The sequence below is a fragment of the Monodon monoceros genome, unplaced genomic scaffold (assembly GCF_005190385.1).
Source record: "Monodon monoceros isolate NGI ecotype Baffin Bay Population unplaced genomic scaffold, NGI_Narwhal_1 Super_Scaffold_13, whole genome shotgun sequence".
NCBI classification, from domain to species: Eukaryota; Metazoa; Chordata; class Mammalia; order Artiodactyla; family Monodontidae; genus Monodon; species Monodon monoceros.
The window spans coordinates 55,371,241-55,387,005 of NW_021703769.1; the positions used below are offsets into that span (position 1 = coordinate 55,371,241).

General features: G+C 43.5%; 1 pseudogene; it reads left to right on the top strand.

The window, feature by feature from the left end:
* The first annotated feature begins 11,516 nt into the window (after positions 1–11,516).
* Positions 11,517–11,867, top strand: LOC114894936 (annotated as a pseudogene).
* Positions 11,868–15,765: the final 3,898 nt, after the last annotated feature.

Consider the following 15,765-nt stretch of genomic DNA (forward strand, 5'->3'; position numbering starts at 1 on the left):
GGGAGTCATCGTAGAGTTTGCCTCTCATAAAGTAAGAAAGATACAGGCATATGAATAGTCACTGCTTTCTGTTTATAATAGCCCCAGATTGGAAATTATCCAAATGCCTCTCAGTAAAGGAATAGTTGAAAGTCAATTATGGAACTTCCATTATAAGAGAATGTTGTTCACTGAAGTGAAAAGTAGGTAATAAGTGGAAAGTGCACGCTAATCCAAATTATGTCAGCATCTAAAGATACAAAAAATAAAAAATAAATTAATGGTGAGGTGTTTCCAATCCAGGCAAAACATTACCAAAAAAAACCCCCAAAATCTCTTGGAACGTTTATCAAAATGCTAGAAAGGACCTTCACACTGGTGGGGTTTCAGCCAGAAGAGGTTCAAGCCCCTTGCCTGGTTTGGAAAGATTCAATACCTCACCATGAAGTTTATTTGATGTCTCCACTTTTGATCCTATTCTCAGCCCAGCTGGGATTTAAAACGCATTCAGCATTGTCTGTTTTTGTTGTTTAACCAGGAAAAATAAAAAGGGAGATTCATAAATTATATAGACTCACTTTCATGGTGAGATCATTCTATTTGGTTCCTGAATGGATGGATTTTTTCCCCCTTGTTGGATTCTAGCTTATCCCAAGAATCAATTTAACTTTGTCCTCCTCTGTCCTCTCCTTTGGCTTCCACTGTCCTTTCATAGCTGGGTGTCTGATGACCATAATCATGACTTATTTCTTCCTCTTATCTCCCTGCAGTCTAGTTCAGAATTTGGCACAGTGCGATGAGATAAATTGGAACCTGCCCGATTTCAGTCCTGTTGTAACTTCACCCTGTGAGTTTTTAACTCCATTTTCCATAACCAAGTTAGAACTGATTCAAATACATAGTGCGGGGGGGCACCATGTATTTAAAAAAATTTTTTTAATTAAATGAGGATATTATAGAATCTGTCTCAAAAGGGAAAGGGAGGAAGGTACCAAAATTATTAATCGCCTCTTACATATTGTGCCTTGTATGATGTATTTATACACTTCTTTCACTTAATCCTCACAGAGTCCCAGTGATAGAAGTATTAAAATACCCCACCTTACAGATAAGGTGAAATTCAGAGTGATTAAGCACCCTGCCCAAGGATACTCAGCTGGTCCAGGCAGATCAAGAGCTTTTATTCAGACTCCAAGGCCGAAGTCATTATGGTGGCACCGGTTTGTATTTTAGTGGTAAGAGAAATCATTCCAGTTTATGAAAATAAACCCCTCTGCTAGGCCTGAGATGCCTTGTTCAATATTAAGTTTACCTTCAATGAGTTTAAACCAGGGTTTCCCACCCTTGGCACTATTGACTTTTGGGGGCTGGATGACTCTTTGCTGTGTGGGGCTGTTCTGTGCATTGTAGCCCTGCAGTACCTCAGGCCTCCACCCACCACACGCCAGTAACATGTCCATCCCAAGTGGTGACAACAAAAATGTCTCCAGACATTGACAATTGACATGCAAAATCACCCCCAGTTGATAACCACAGGTTTAAGAAGAAAAAAAAAAAATGCTTTCTGTAAAACTGGGCATGAACTTAAAAACAAAAATAACTGAATACATCAGAATGTTTATATATAGTTACATTCATTGTTCTATAGAATATTAAGATAAAGCTCTTAACAATACTTAGTCTACTTTAGTTAATTCAAGGAGAATTCTAATTTTGACCAAAATTGTCTGGTGTTCAGGATTATTCCTAATCACCCAAGACAGAAATGAAGACAAGACAACATAGGCATTAAAGGCAGGTTTGAACTTTAGCCCAGACACTCTGGTGTGATATGACCTTGAACAAATCACATCAACTCTCTAAGCCTGAGCTTCCTCATCTAAAATGGAAATAATGGTGCCACAACAACTGTGGTGTTGTGCAAATTCAAAAAGATCATGTGGGGAAAGTGATTCACTTAGTGAGCGCTCAATAACTGGGTTATCTCTCCCACCCTCCTTGGACTGCGCAGTTGTTTCTTAACTGCCACTTGGTAGCAGCGTACTTATACTCAATGAACACTTACCAAACGGGATAACCTAACTGCTGACGGCCACAGCATGGCAGCCGGTAACCCTCAGCGGGTTGACCAATTTGCTAAGAGTTTCAAGCTTGTCTGTCAGTCGGTTTGATGGTACATTATGGAGTCAGTTTGGTTTTAAAAGGATGAATCCCAATGTAGAAATAAAGACCATCCAAATAAGAACAAGCAAAGACTATTTATCCAGAGCTTGCTCTAGCAAAGGAGTCAGCCACCATCATTTATGTTTGGCAGAGACTCCAAGGCAGGCAAGGGAGTGGGAAAGCTTTACAGTGGGAAAAAGAAAAAAAAAGAAGGTTTTGGGTATGGACGCTGTTGGCATGGGGAAGCTGGAAGCAGGCTAACTAGGAGCGGGGCATCCTACGTGATTGCTTAGGGGCGAATATTTGGCTCTCTCCAGTTTGTGCTAATTAGGAAGTGGGGACAAAAATTAGGGAAGCTGTCGGTTATTGGTTACGTACTGGCCATTTGGGGCCAATTGCTGCAATAACTGGCTTCCTAGGCTGGTCGCTGCACGTTGTGGGTGAGTTCTGTTTTTACATATGGCCTGGCCATTGTCTCTTTTTATATTCAATGTCTCATCCAAGAGATGTCTGCAGGCCTTGCAATTAGTTCTGTTCTTTTCCTTGTAAATTTCCCAAGCCCCGTGGGGTTACTTTCTATTGGAAGGAAGTTTGATATTCTGGACAAAAACCCTGGCTGAGAATCAGAAGACTCTGGTTAGTATTTGGAAATCTTCCATTGATTTGTGGGGTGACTTTGGGCAAGTTTCTTTACCTGGATGGGTTTCAGTTGTAATTTGGGGGTCCCATCTGTAAATCGGGGTATGTAGTCTGCTTCAGTTATCTCAAAGGGCCAATATTAGCAGACATTGCATACTCCAACTGGGGAGCGTTTAACAAATGGATAGTTACAAAAGAAGGGGCAGGATTTATGGAAACCAGTAAAGCACAGCCCAGTAGCTTGGGGATAGTTACAGAAGGAGATGTTACTAACCTTAAGCCCACAGTTGCAAGTGAGGGAGCATATGAAAGGATTGCCTGATAGGAGCTGTGCCTTCAGTAGGAGGACGGGTCCAACCTACCATGTCCTGGCAGGAAGAGAATTGGGGAATACATACCCAGAGCTTACTCTCCTCCAAACCTCAGCTCTCCTGCCATTTCCTCCCATCAGGCAAACCCAGTTAGAAGCTAGAGAGCAAGAGAGCCAGTTCATATATCCCTAGAGGTCAGCCTCCCAGGTCCCAGAGTAGAATGGAGAGAAGAAATGCAAACACGGAGAGGGGGTATGGAATATAGCCATTCACCAGCTCAGGGGCCCATCCTGTATTAAAATTATTTGAAACACTTTGTTCAGAAAGATGCAGCTTCCAAAGTGCTCTCACTATCACTTTCTCATTCTTAAAACAGTATATCAGGAGACAATAAACATTATGCCCCATTTTACAGATAACAAAACTGAGGTCAGAGCCGTTAAACGCACTGCCCAGTGTTACAGGGAGGCAGTGGCAGAACCTGCATTCGGTGCATTGTTAACTCTTTGTATACCAGTGACCTCAGCCAAGCAAAGGATCCAGCCGGGTTTCCTACGCAAGAACTCTCCCCAGTAGAGGCCATGTGACGCAGGAGACTGAAAATACAGGGACTTGACGTGGATTCACCAACTTGCGCAATGACATGAGCAAGATCATTTAACTTTTTAAGACTTTTGAGTTTCCCCGATATTCAATGAGCTTATAATCGTGGATACTTAAGGTCAAAAAGCTGTCATGAGGCCCAAACACAGGAAAGCGAGACATTACCTGGTTTTAGATGGTCGGAGAGTCTCTCTTACTCAGTGCAAACCTTCATTAGATGCTATGACACAGCCACCTCCTCCTACCGTGTGGATGAATTTTGGGGTCTACTGCATCCCGTGCTAATATTTCGTGTATAAGTGTGACCTCCCCACACAGAAGTGGTTCTCTCTTGTGTCAAGATCTGCACAAAGGGATGTGAGACTTCAGAAATTAAACCACTCTCAGAAGGCAAATCCTAGTTAGAGTGGTGGAGGTAATTCTCTAGCCTTCCCCTGGGATTGCTATCCTTCTAGATGTCCAGATAACCAGAATTTGAGCTCTTGGTGGTGGGGGGTAACTGCAACTAAGCCTCAGTCCCCTCACCTGTGAAACGAATATATAGCACTTAACTGATACTGTCAAGAAAGTTAAATGAGATAGAGTACAAAGTTGTCAACTAAGTGTGTAGTAAGCACTCGGTAAATGACTAAACCATCATTATCGACACCGTCATTATCCCGTCATCCCCATCATCATCATCGCCATCATTTCTGTCACATCTAGGAGCTGGGTCATCAAGGAGCTAAGATTTTTAAAAAGCAACCATAGTTTAAACCATAGCTGGAAAGCCAGATTTGCAGGAGTCATTATTATTATCATTATTAATTTCTGTCTTGGCATTGCTGAGTCTTAGTAAGACTTCACTGGACATTCTGACCTGGCCCCAGGCATACTAGGGGTCATAAAAGAAAAATGTCCTTTTTTCACTGCAGAGTCACTATTAAAAGAGGATAATTGAGTCACTACTGCTTTCCCAAGCCCAACACTGATAGTAGCAGGAGTAAGCACAAAACTGAACATATTATTGTTGACATTGTAATAAGCACTTTGCGTACATGCTTTCATTCAACCATCACAATAAGCCAGTGAGGGAGGTATGATTGCTATTCCCATTTTACAGATTAGGAAAGTAAGGCTTAGGGAGGTTGAAGAGCTCACTCGAGATCATAACATCCAGGCAAGGATGATGCCTGGCACTCAGAAATACTGACGGAGCAGGGCAGAAAATTGAACCCAGGTGTTTCAACTCCAGCATCCAAGCTCATAATCATGTTGCTATACTGCCCCCTGCTTAGTGAGAAGTCCCCCAAGGGAGGTGTTCTGTTGTCATCCTGTGAGCGTCTAGGTATTATTTTTATTAAAGCAACTATTTCTTTACGGCTCCAGAAGTCTTCTCTCGTGGTGCCCCTGGCCCTGTGTCTTCATCACCTTTGGACACTGATGGTCATTGCCTCCTCCATGACAAATCCTTCAAGTTTACCCAGGATGTATTGACAATACAGTCCAGGCCGCTCTCTGAGTTTTATTGTCTCGCCTCCTTCCTCCTCACCTCCCACACTGCACAATCTAACTGTTTCCTAAAACAAGCTCATCTTTCTCAAGAGCGCTATCAGAGACGCTGTCAATCAACAGGAAACACAATAGGCTCTGAAAGATGGTAGAAAAGGCTTCCGATGATGCGCACAGTCAAGGACCGCATCATCCCGGGTCGAAGGGGGAAACGCACCTGTGCGGTCTCTCTGCTTCCTCTCCTTTGGGATTCCTTTCTATTTCTAAGCTGGCCAACTAACATCTGCATGTTACCAGGTAAATAAAACTCTGAGGAGAGCAGAGCTACCCAATTAAGGGCTCCAGGTGAAAAGAAGGTGATAAAACGCTTCATTTCAGTAGGAATGTCTTTACAGAAACGCCAGAATTTGTTCACCGGTTGCATGTAAATGAGATGTGCGGCCACCATAATTACATCACCTGGCCATCTTGCTGCAGCACAGAAGCTGGGTCTCTGGTCTGTGGAAACCTTGAGGAAGGGGCCCCCTTTAGTCCCCAAAACCAAGAGGGTGTGATCTCGACAGGGTAAACTTAGCTCAGCCTCTGAGCCTGCAAACCGTTCGTTATAATCCCCAAACTGTCACATCGCTCCCCTAATGAGGGTGTACATCTTTGGCAGCCTCGGGACAGTAGTAACTTATTTCATGACAAATTCTGGGAGTTTTATGTGCCTGCTCCATAAAAAAAAGAAATGCACCGTTTCCATAGCAATGGAATGCGGGGTCTTTCGGGCAGCCCTGTTGTGACAGCAAAAGCCCCCGCATTCTTCTGGGAACTGTTCTTTTTGTTTTTCCTGGAAGCTCTTAAATTGTCCCCCAAGCAGTCCCCTCTGCCCCCATTTCGGAGAGGACCAAATGGCACAATCCCAGGTTTGCCAACCTGATGATTCAGCTTAGAAATTCTCAAAAGCACTCAGAGCATCCATTACAGACCCTGGCAAATCTGAAGATGAGGCTTATCTCTCCTCTTGGATTCGAATAGAGACAAAGCATTGCAGGGAATAGCACTTTTAAATGGTTGGCGATATCTGATCATGTTAATCTATGGTTTATGGAGCTGTGACGGAAATGGGCTGGGAGCCAGAAAAGCCCAGTTCTTGTGCCAGTTCTGCCACCAACTCTAGGCAAACAGTAAACGCTCCAGAGCCTTGCTTTGGTCATCACACTGACTTGGGTTTGACAGGACCAGCTCACCTCACTGGGCTATTGAAATGATTAGATGGGACAATATATGTAAAGAATGGTACCAGGCACTTTATAACAACCCATAAATGTTAGCTAGTATTTTCCCATCACCTTGACAGTCAGGTCCAACACGGCCATCCTCCTTCCAACCATCGTTCAGTACTAGTAACTTTCCACTCGATCAATGGGTTTGCATGTAGATAGAAATAAATGCTGGCCCAGCCATGAGCAGGTACAGGGTGGATCTGAAAACTGTCTGTAACCCGAGAGGCACATGGCTTTATTTACTTCACTCCATTAATCTGTGTGCTATGGCAGCCCCAGCCCAATCCTGGGCTACTGATGAATGTAACAAGGACCTGGTTATGTTCTATATGGCAGCCCAAGCAGTAATACTCCCGTCATTTCCTGGATGTGAAAAGTGCACCGAAATGTGAAACTGTCCACTGAGCACGCACTCAGACTGGAACTAGTGCACCAGACTCGAGGGGAAGAGACCTTCATCGAGTCCAATTCAGACTATGGGGTGAGAGCTGTTTAAATCCCCTCTGCCCTTGTTTGCCCATCGATAAAATGGGACAGTTGTTCCTTGCCTTATATTTACTGCCTACCCTCCCTGCCTTAAGTCCAGACTCTGACCATCTTACCTGGAGCATTTTGACAATTATGGGGTCCCTTCCTCCTTCCTACCCACCCTTCCATCCTAGACAGTCCTCCAGAATGTTCTAACGTGCAAATCTGGTTATGTTGCTCCCCAGCTAAAACTCTCCCAAAGTTTTTCCCCCATGAAATTCTGGAAAAGACTCCAGAGGCCTTACCCCCCAGCATCTGGCCCTGACCATCTCTCAACCTCACCTCTCCCTCTCCATCCTCCTCTCCCATGGCTTATCCTGCTGCAGCATCCTTGCAGCTCCCTGGGTTCCCCTTCACCCTGGACACTTAACACGGTGCTCCTTCACTGCATCTGCACATTAGAAGCACCTAGGAAGCTTCTAGAGGTCGCAGAACCCAACCCCACTTCCTGGAGAGCCTGATGGCATTGGTCTGGGAATCCCAGGTGAAGGTAATTAACAGCCAGGGTTGATGATTGACCCACCACCAGATTGTGATTGCCCTTAAATATGTTGGCGACCTAGACCAATGGGTCTTTGTTTACTGTTTGCTGTGTTGTTTGACTTTGGGTGCAGAAGTTTGAGTTATTCTGACTCAGTTCACGACAAGAAGCCATCACTGTGCTCGGGCAGATCTCTCTTTTGCTTTCTCCATTTATCCCCTTTATTCCCAGTCCCAATGTCACTCCCCCTCCTTTGGTGATCATGCGCCTGTGTTCACTCTGTATCCTGTCCTTTTTTTGTGGCCCTGTCAGTTGCATTTTTAGGGTTTGCTCACCATTTCAATTGCATACGTGGTCAAGGGCTATGGATGTCATTCTGTGCCTTTCTTCTTTGCATCCAGCGCTATGTTTTTTGGGGGGTTTTGGGGGGATTTTGGTTTTGGGTTTTTGGTTTTTTTCAGTACTCTACAAATTACACTTTATTAAGACCAAGTACTATGCTGAGTAAAATTGGGAAGATCTTGATTTCGTTTGACCGTAAAAAAATTGAAATTCCTTTTAACTTTACTTCTTAATGAATTCCACCCTCCCCCCCCAGAAAAACCCCATACATGTGCATACATACACTTCAAAAACAACATCTAAGTGACCTCTTTGGAAAAGGTCATTGGGGCAGTTTTAGTGATTTTCCTTAAATCACTCACTCCCCTAGAGTATTGTAACTACATCAGTAGAGTCTGCTACGAAAGGTGTCCCAGAGCTATGTTTTTAAGAATACTATGCTGGTACCAAAATTCGTGATCATCATTCTAAAGATTCACAGAAGGACTTCCCTGGTGGCACAGTGGTTAAGAATCCGCCTGCCAATGCAGGGGACACGGGTTTGAGCCCTGGTGCGGGAAGATCCCATGTGCCAGGGAGTAACTAAGCCTGTGTACCACAACTACTGAGCCTGTGCTCTAGAGCCCACGAGCCACAACTACGGAAGCCTGCACACCTAGAGCCCTTGCTCCGCAACAAGGGAAGCCACCGCGATGAGAAGCCCGCACGCCGCAGCAAACAGTAGCCCCCGCCCACTGCAACTAGAGAAAAGCCTACATGCATCAACGAAGACCCAACACAGCCAAAAAAAAAGATTCACCAAATGCACAATGTGCATCCCCCAGGGACCAGGTCCACTTGGCCTCCAACCCCCATCTCACAATGTCAGAGTAAATATCTCTGCACATAACCCTTAGGAGCCCAGTTGAGAATCTCTTGAAGATACATACCCAGAAATGCATTTGTCAGGAAGTGGGGCATATATGTTTCCATGTTAACTGACCAAGTGTTCCCAAACAGTTCTTCAGAATGGCTGCACCAATCCACACTCCCAGGCCAGTGTTTCATTTGTCTATTTCAATATTGGGGGGCTGAGGATCTGTCTGAGAATCTGATGAGACGCTTGGAAACTTTTCTCCAGAAAAAGTAAATATTATCATAATAATCATTAAAACAATATTTATGTATTAAAATAACAATAATTATTTATCCAGATACATGTATTAGTTTATTAAATTTTTTCAACAACTTATAAAGGTTCGCATTGCTATGTTTTAATTGTGATAACATATAACATGCAATTAACCGTTTTAAAGTGTACAGTTCAGTGGCACTGAATGCATTCACAATGTTGTATAACCACCACCTCTCTCTAGTTTCAAAACTTTTTAAATTTAATTTAATTTTTTCAGATTTACTGAGATAAAATTGATACATAAAACTGTGTAAGTTGAAGGTGTGCAATGTGTTGATTTGATACATTTGTAAATTGCAAAATGATTACTATGATACTACTAGCTACCAACTCCATCTCATCACCCCAGATGAACACTCCATCTTCTTTAAATAATCACTCCCGTTCCCCTTCCTTCACCCCCCAGGGACAACCAGGAATACGCTTTCTGTCTCTATGGATTTGACAATTCTAGACATTTTATACAAAAGCAATAGTACAATTTGTGACCTTTTGTGTCTGGCCTCTTTGACTTAGCATAACGTTTTCAAGGTTCATCCATGTTGTAGCATGTAACAATATTTCATTTCTTTTTATGGCTGAATATTTCATTTTATGTATACACCATAAAATGAAATAAACATTTAGAGATTTCTATGTGGACATATGTTTTCATTTCCCTAAGAGTGAACTTGTTGCGTCATAGGGTAATTCTATGTTTAACTCTTTGAGGAACCCCCAAACAGTTTTCCACAGTGGCTGTACCATTTCTACATCCCCATCAACAATGTCCAAGAGTTATTTCTTCATATTCTTACCAACACTTGTTATTTTCTGTTTTTATATTGTTGTTATAACCATCCTAGTGAGTGTGAAGTAGTAGCTCATTGTGGTTTTGATTTGCATTTTCTTTTTGTTTTAATTGAAGTACAGTTGACTTACAATATTGTGTTAGTTTCAGGTGTACAGCAAAGTGATTCGATTTTATATATACACATATCCTTTCTTTTGATTCTTTTCCATTATTATTTATTACAAGATATTGAATGTAGTTCCCTGTGCTACCCAGTAAATCCTTGTTGCTTATCTATTTTATATATGGTAATGTGTATCTGTTAATCCTATACTCTTTATTTATCCCTCCCCACCCAATTTGCATTTCTTTACATGACCAGTGACATGGAACATCTTTTCATATTCTTTTTGGCCATTTGTACATCTTCTTTGGAGAAATACCTATTTCAGGTCCAGAGGTAGATATTACTATTAGCTTCATTTTCTAAATTAAGGAATTGAGGCCAAACTGGTTTGGGAACCGAGGTGACCAGATAGCAGAGCCAGTGAATAAGAATGCCCCACTTTGGGCTTCCTTAGTGGCTCAGTGGTTAAGAATCCGCCTGCCAATGCAGGGGACACAGGTTCGAGCCCTGGTCCAGGAAGATCCCACATGCCGCGGAGCAGCTAAGCCCGTGCGCCACAACTACTGAGCCTGCGCTCTAGAGCACGCAAGCCACAACTACTGAGCCCACGTGCTGCAACTACTGAAGCCCGCGCGCCTAGAGCCTGTGCTCTGCAACAAGAGAAGCCACCACAACGAGAAGCCCGTGCACCGCAACGAAGAGTAGCCTCCGCTCGCCACAACCAGAAAAAGCCCGTGCGCAGCAACAAAGATCCAACACAGCCAAAATAAATAAATAAATAAATTTATAAATTAAAAAAAAAGAATGCCCCACTTTGCATTAGATTTGTGGAAAGGGAGTTATGAACACCCTCCACCAAGATTCCGTAGACTTCACATTCAGAATTCTGCCTGGGACGGTGAGTCTAGTACAAGATGAGGTGTGCGATTCTCAGTTTAAGCTCGGACAAATGAATGAAGCAACTACAAGTCCCTTCAGAGCTTCCTTCGCCTCAAAAGAAACAACTTTATCACACAAGAATTCATAATTCAGCCTCAGATTCTGTGTGCACCCCAGGACCGCTCCAGAGCATGCCCCACCCTCTGCAAGCTGAGGCCGCCTGCCTAGTGCCTTAAGGGCCGCCAGTGGAAGCCTGGATGTCTAGTCAGGGTTGTTATTACATCTGGATCAATTCTTAATCTTTCAGTTTAGCTTTGAGCTGCTTGGTGACCTCTGACAGATCAGGTATAAATCATTCCACCCTGCCCAGGTAAGAGGCATCACGCCAGCTGTGGCCCCGTGATATCTGAGATTTTCTTGGAGGCCAGACCTCTTCTAAAGGTGGTGCGTGGTTCTCAGCCATGACCAGTTCAAAGGCAGGCAGATTCCTTGGCTTTAGTGAAAGGTGAAATCAACAACAGTGTGTCAACTCTGTCTTTGCTCTAGGTAGAAAGAGGCCATGCATTGCATCCATTGACAAAGTATCTGAGTGCTGGGAGTCACTTTCTGGGATGCCATGAGGCTAATCTACATTATTGATCTAGTTCAGAATTTGTACTTTTAGAATTCAGGGAAGCAGGCAGTGAAAAGTGAAAAGAGGACGAAGCGACGCAGAGGAGACAGTAGCGACTTGAGAGCGCGGCCACCACTGCCGCCAGCATGAGCCTCCCCAACAAGTCCAAGGGTGAGATGACCCCGGCGGAGCCGTAGAAGCGGGAGGAGGAGAAGTTTAACGCATGGCCACTCTCCATGCTCACCCAGTGGGTCAAGAACAACACCCAAATGCTCAACTGCCGCAACAAGAAGCTCCTGGGCCACGTGAAGGCCTTCGACAGGCACTGCAACATGGTGCTGGAGAATGTGAAAGAGTTGTGGACCGAAGTCCCCAAGAATGGTAAGGGCAAGGAGAAGTCCAAGCCAGTCAACGAGGACCACTACATCTCAAAGATGTGCCTGCGTGGGGCCTCGGTCATTGTGGTCCTGCGGAACCCGCTCATCACATGCAAGTAGGAGCCTCCTCCCGGCCGTCAGAACTTGCCCCCTCATTCTGTGAAGACCTGCCCTTTGTGCTGGGAATAATAAAGTCATGTGTTTTTTCTAAAAAAAAAAAAAAGAAAGAAAAAGACATATTTAGTGATCGCCTCCTATGGGTTAAGAATGGAATCAACACCATCACATAATAAACCATTTAATCTCTCCAGCCATCCCATGAATTGATTATTATTGTCACCATTATCTTACAGGGAGCAATTTTATTTTTTTTAACTTTTTATTTTATATTGGTGTATGGCTGGTTAACAATGTTGTGAGAGTTTCAGGTGCACAGTAAAGCAACTCAGTTATACATGTATCCATTTTCCCCCAAACTCCCCTCTACAGGGAGGAATTTTAGTTGTGAGAGTTAAATGGCCTTACTGAGGTCATAGGGCTAGTAAGGGCTGAGGCTAAAATCCAAATCTATCAGACTTTTATTCCTATGCTCTTTCTCATCTCAAAATCTCAATAAGTCTTTATTTTCTGCCTCACCCTTCCCAGGAGTTCCTCTCTCCAAATCCACGTGGAAGAATAGAAAAGTCTTTGTAGCTGAAGAGACCCAAGTTCAAGTATGGACTGGGCTAATACATAGGTGCAACCCGCTTCACTTCACTTAATCAGTTTTCTCATTTGCAAAATGGAATTGTTGTGAGGATAGACTGAGTTAAAAGAAATGAGTGCAGCTTGAGAATTGTGTCTTCTAGAAAATTTCTTTGTTGAGTTACACACATTTTCAAGAAGGTTCTTAAAGATGACACAACTTTAAGACCAAAAAGGATGCGTATTTAGTGGTGAAATTTTAGAAACCAGGGCAGTTCCTTAAGTAGGTCATAAGAAAGCACCTTAAATTACATCTCATGGGTAACCTCACATAATACATGGGCAGACATGTGCTAAGGTTGGCAGGGTCCTAATTACTGAAGAGAAAAGATTCATACTTTGTCTTGTAGGTGATCTAGTATCCCTGGAAAGAAAGCGATTGAAATCTCAGCATTCTGTCTGCCAGGACTTGTTACCAATGGAAAAGATAGTCTGATTTCTGATTTGTTTATTTTGAAAGCTATTTGATCATTCTGGCTCCCAGGCAAAGAGAAAGCTCTTTTTGGCCAACTAGGGCTAAAAGAACCTGATGAATGGTAAATCTATCTGCCTGCAAAGTCCCATCAGATCCACAGTTCACATTAAGCAAGATGGAGAGAGGTCAACAGAGCTTTATTTTTCTGATGAGAAACCATGACCCAACCTTCATTTTCTCTTCTGTTCATAGACCCTTTCTTTTCTCTTGTACCACTTTCTCTTGATTTTTCATGTTTGAGTCAATCAGTCAGTCAATCAGCAAACCAATCAGCCTGCAGGGAAGTGGTGCTGTATACTAATAGCAGGAACGGTGGTATTAACAGTGGTGTTGGTGGCAGGAATTGTAGTGGTAGTAGTAGTAGCAAAATAATAACTTCACTTGAGTGCTTACTATGTGCCAGGCACCATTCTAATCCTCTAACATTTCAATCTATTATTATTCCAGAGGAGCTCATTACTTTTTGCACTGTCACACAGCTGGATAGTGGTGGAGTTGGGTTTGAAGCCAGGTCTGAGTCTAGACCCCTCACTCTTGCCCACCCACTGTGCCTTGCAATCTAAGATGAGTGGATTTGAAGTCAGACTAATGCAAGATCAAATTCTACCATTTCCCAGCAGTGCGACCCCTCTGAGTGCCGTCATCTGCAAAATGGCATTAATAAAACCTACTCTCGCAGGTTGCTGCTAGCATTAGAGCGTACATATGTGGCACACCTAGTACCAAGCACTTACCTTATGTGAGGGCCTACCCCTCCTGTTAGGCTTAATGGGTAAGGGAATAGGTTCTGAGGTCGGTATTTGAGGTTCAAATGCCGGAACCACCACGTCTAGGTGCTTAGTGTCTCTGTGCCTCTATTTTCTCGTCTGAAAATGGAGCCATTGTGTAAGTGGGATTACGGGGGGCACGCAACGCAATAACATCTATAAAGCATTTACCAGAGTGTCTGATGAATAAGAAGAGCTCAAGCAACATGGATTTTTATCAGTATTATCATTTGATCCTCCACATCCTGAAGAGCACCTGGCTTGATGTATCTGGATGAATGCATTTGAACGAACGCTAGGCTCAACAAGGGTAGCCCATAACGCACTCCTTTCCAATTCAGGATTAGTATATGCATTCTGCCCATCTCACTGGATGCCTCCCTGGTGTTACATTCACCTGGTTACTCTGTTCCTCACCTCCCTAGGAAGGTGTCTCTGTGTAGTGCCCCCATGAAGAGGACGCTGCTGTGATGGATGGTTCTCTTGGAACTGCAGGGCATTGACAAACGCCAGCTTCATACATCACAGAGCCATCAGGACTGGTACTCGGATAATGTATTATGTGAATACATCATCAGAACGCTGTCACCCTGGTGATGGATTCAGCAACAGATGGGGCTGTCATAAGAAGGAAGGAGAAGAGAGTGTAGGAGGAAGGGAAAACCTCTAGTTGATGAAGAGGAGGTCTTAACAATGAGCTACACAGTGCCCCAACCTGTCTGGCTGATAAATGCTAAGAGGGTCCTGGGGATGGGAAAGGTGGCAGGGTACCACCGTGGATGCATGATTAGCCTGAACACCTGGGACCTTGGGGTCTAGTCATGACTCATCTCACGACTCCTACTAAGCCCTCGTGACCTTCTCTCATCCACAAAGTGAGTATGCTATGGAGTACTGCTGAAAAGTGAGGTACAGTACTAAAGGGCTTTACATCAACGATCTTAATTTAATCCACAAAATTACCACATGCTATAGGCATTACTAAAATTATCCTCAATATTCATATAGGAAACTGAAGCTTAAAGAGTTTAAATAACCTACCCAAGAACAAGTATAGGGAACAGATTCAAACACCAGCTGTCAGACTTCCAAGCCTATAGGATAAACCACTATGTTATTATGACCCAGCCCTTATGTAAATTAAGGGACTCTACAAAGGCTTGATCTCATTATGACCAGTATACAACTATTGAACTACAAAGTCCATTGTCCATGCCTCAGCTTTTTAAAGATGGGCAGACTCTTGAAAACGCTGAATTCTTGAACATTTTTCTCTCCAAATATGAGGAATTCCTATGTCAACATGCTAGAATGGCATTATTACAATGTCTTAGAGTATCATCTTCAGAAGATTCTCCATAGCTTTCATGTCTGGCATTGAACAGCAGTGGCCATGAGGGCAGGACATATTATAGTATTTGAGGGAAATATGTTTACGGTGTTCAAACTCCTCACCCCCCTGGGACTTACACAGCCAACCAGTTGGAGCCTACATGGAACAAGGTCTTGTTTGTCCAACTGCAATAGTTACCAGACAATAAATAAACTAGAGCAGCCCTCATGGTGTAGCTATTTGCACATGAAGGATAGGAGTGGCGGAAGGCTGTGTGACCTTCAGGAAAACCATGGAACTTGGAGTCAGAACGCTTGGCTTATTGACTCACTAACCTCATGACTGTAGGCAAAACATGTTTGTTTCTCATCAGTCTCCTACCCTTTGAAAAGGAGGTCTCTAAGCTGAACTGTCACTGAGGTCTCCTCCAATTCTGCACCCTATGATTCTCTGAGCGTTAAGCTCTGCCCTCACCTCGTGTGCAAACTTCCAGACTAGAGCAAAGGCTACCAAAACACTAGTGGAACGAAGTGCCTAACCCATCAAGTTGCAGCTACTAGCATGCACGAAGTGAAAGTGCTAACTCCACGGATTTGGATATTCACCCTGTAATGGTGAGGTTTAATTTCAGCAGAGAGGTTGCATATCACATAATGGTGTATCATTGCACTGTGTTTTACTTCCCTTAGCAAATAAAGT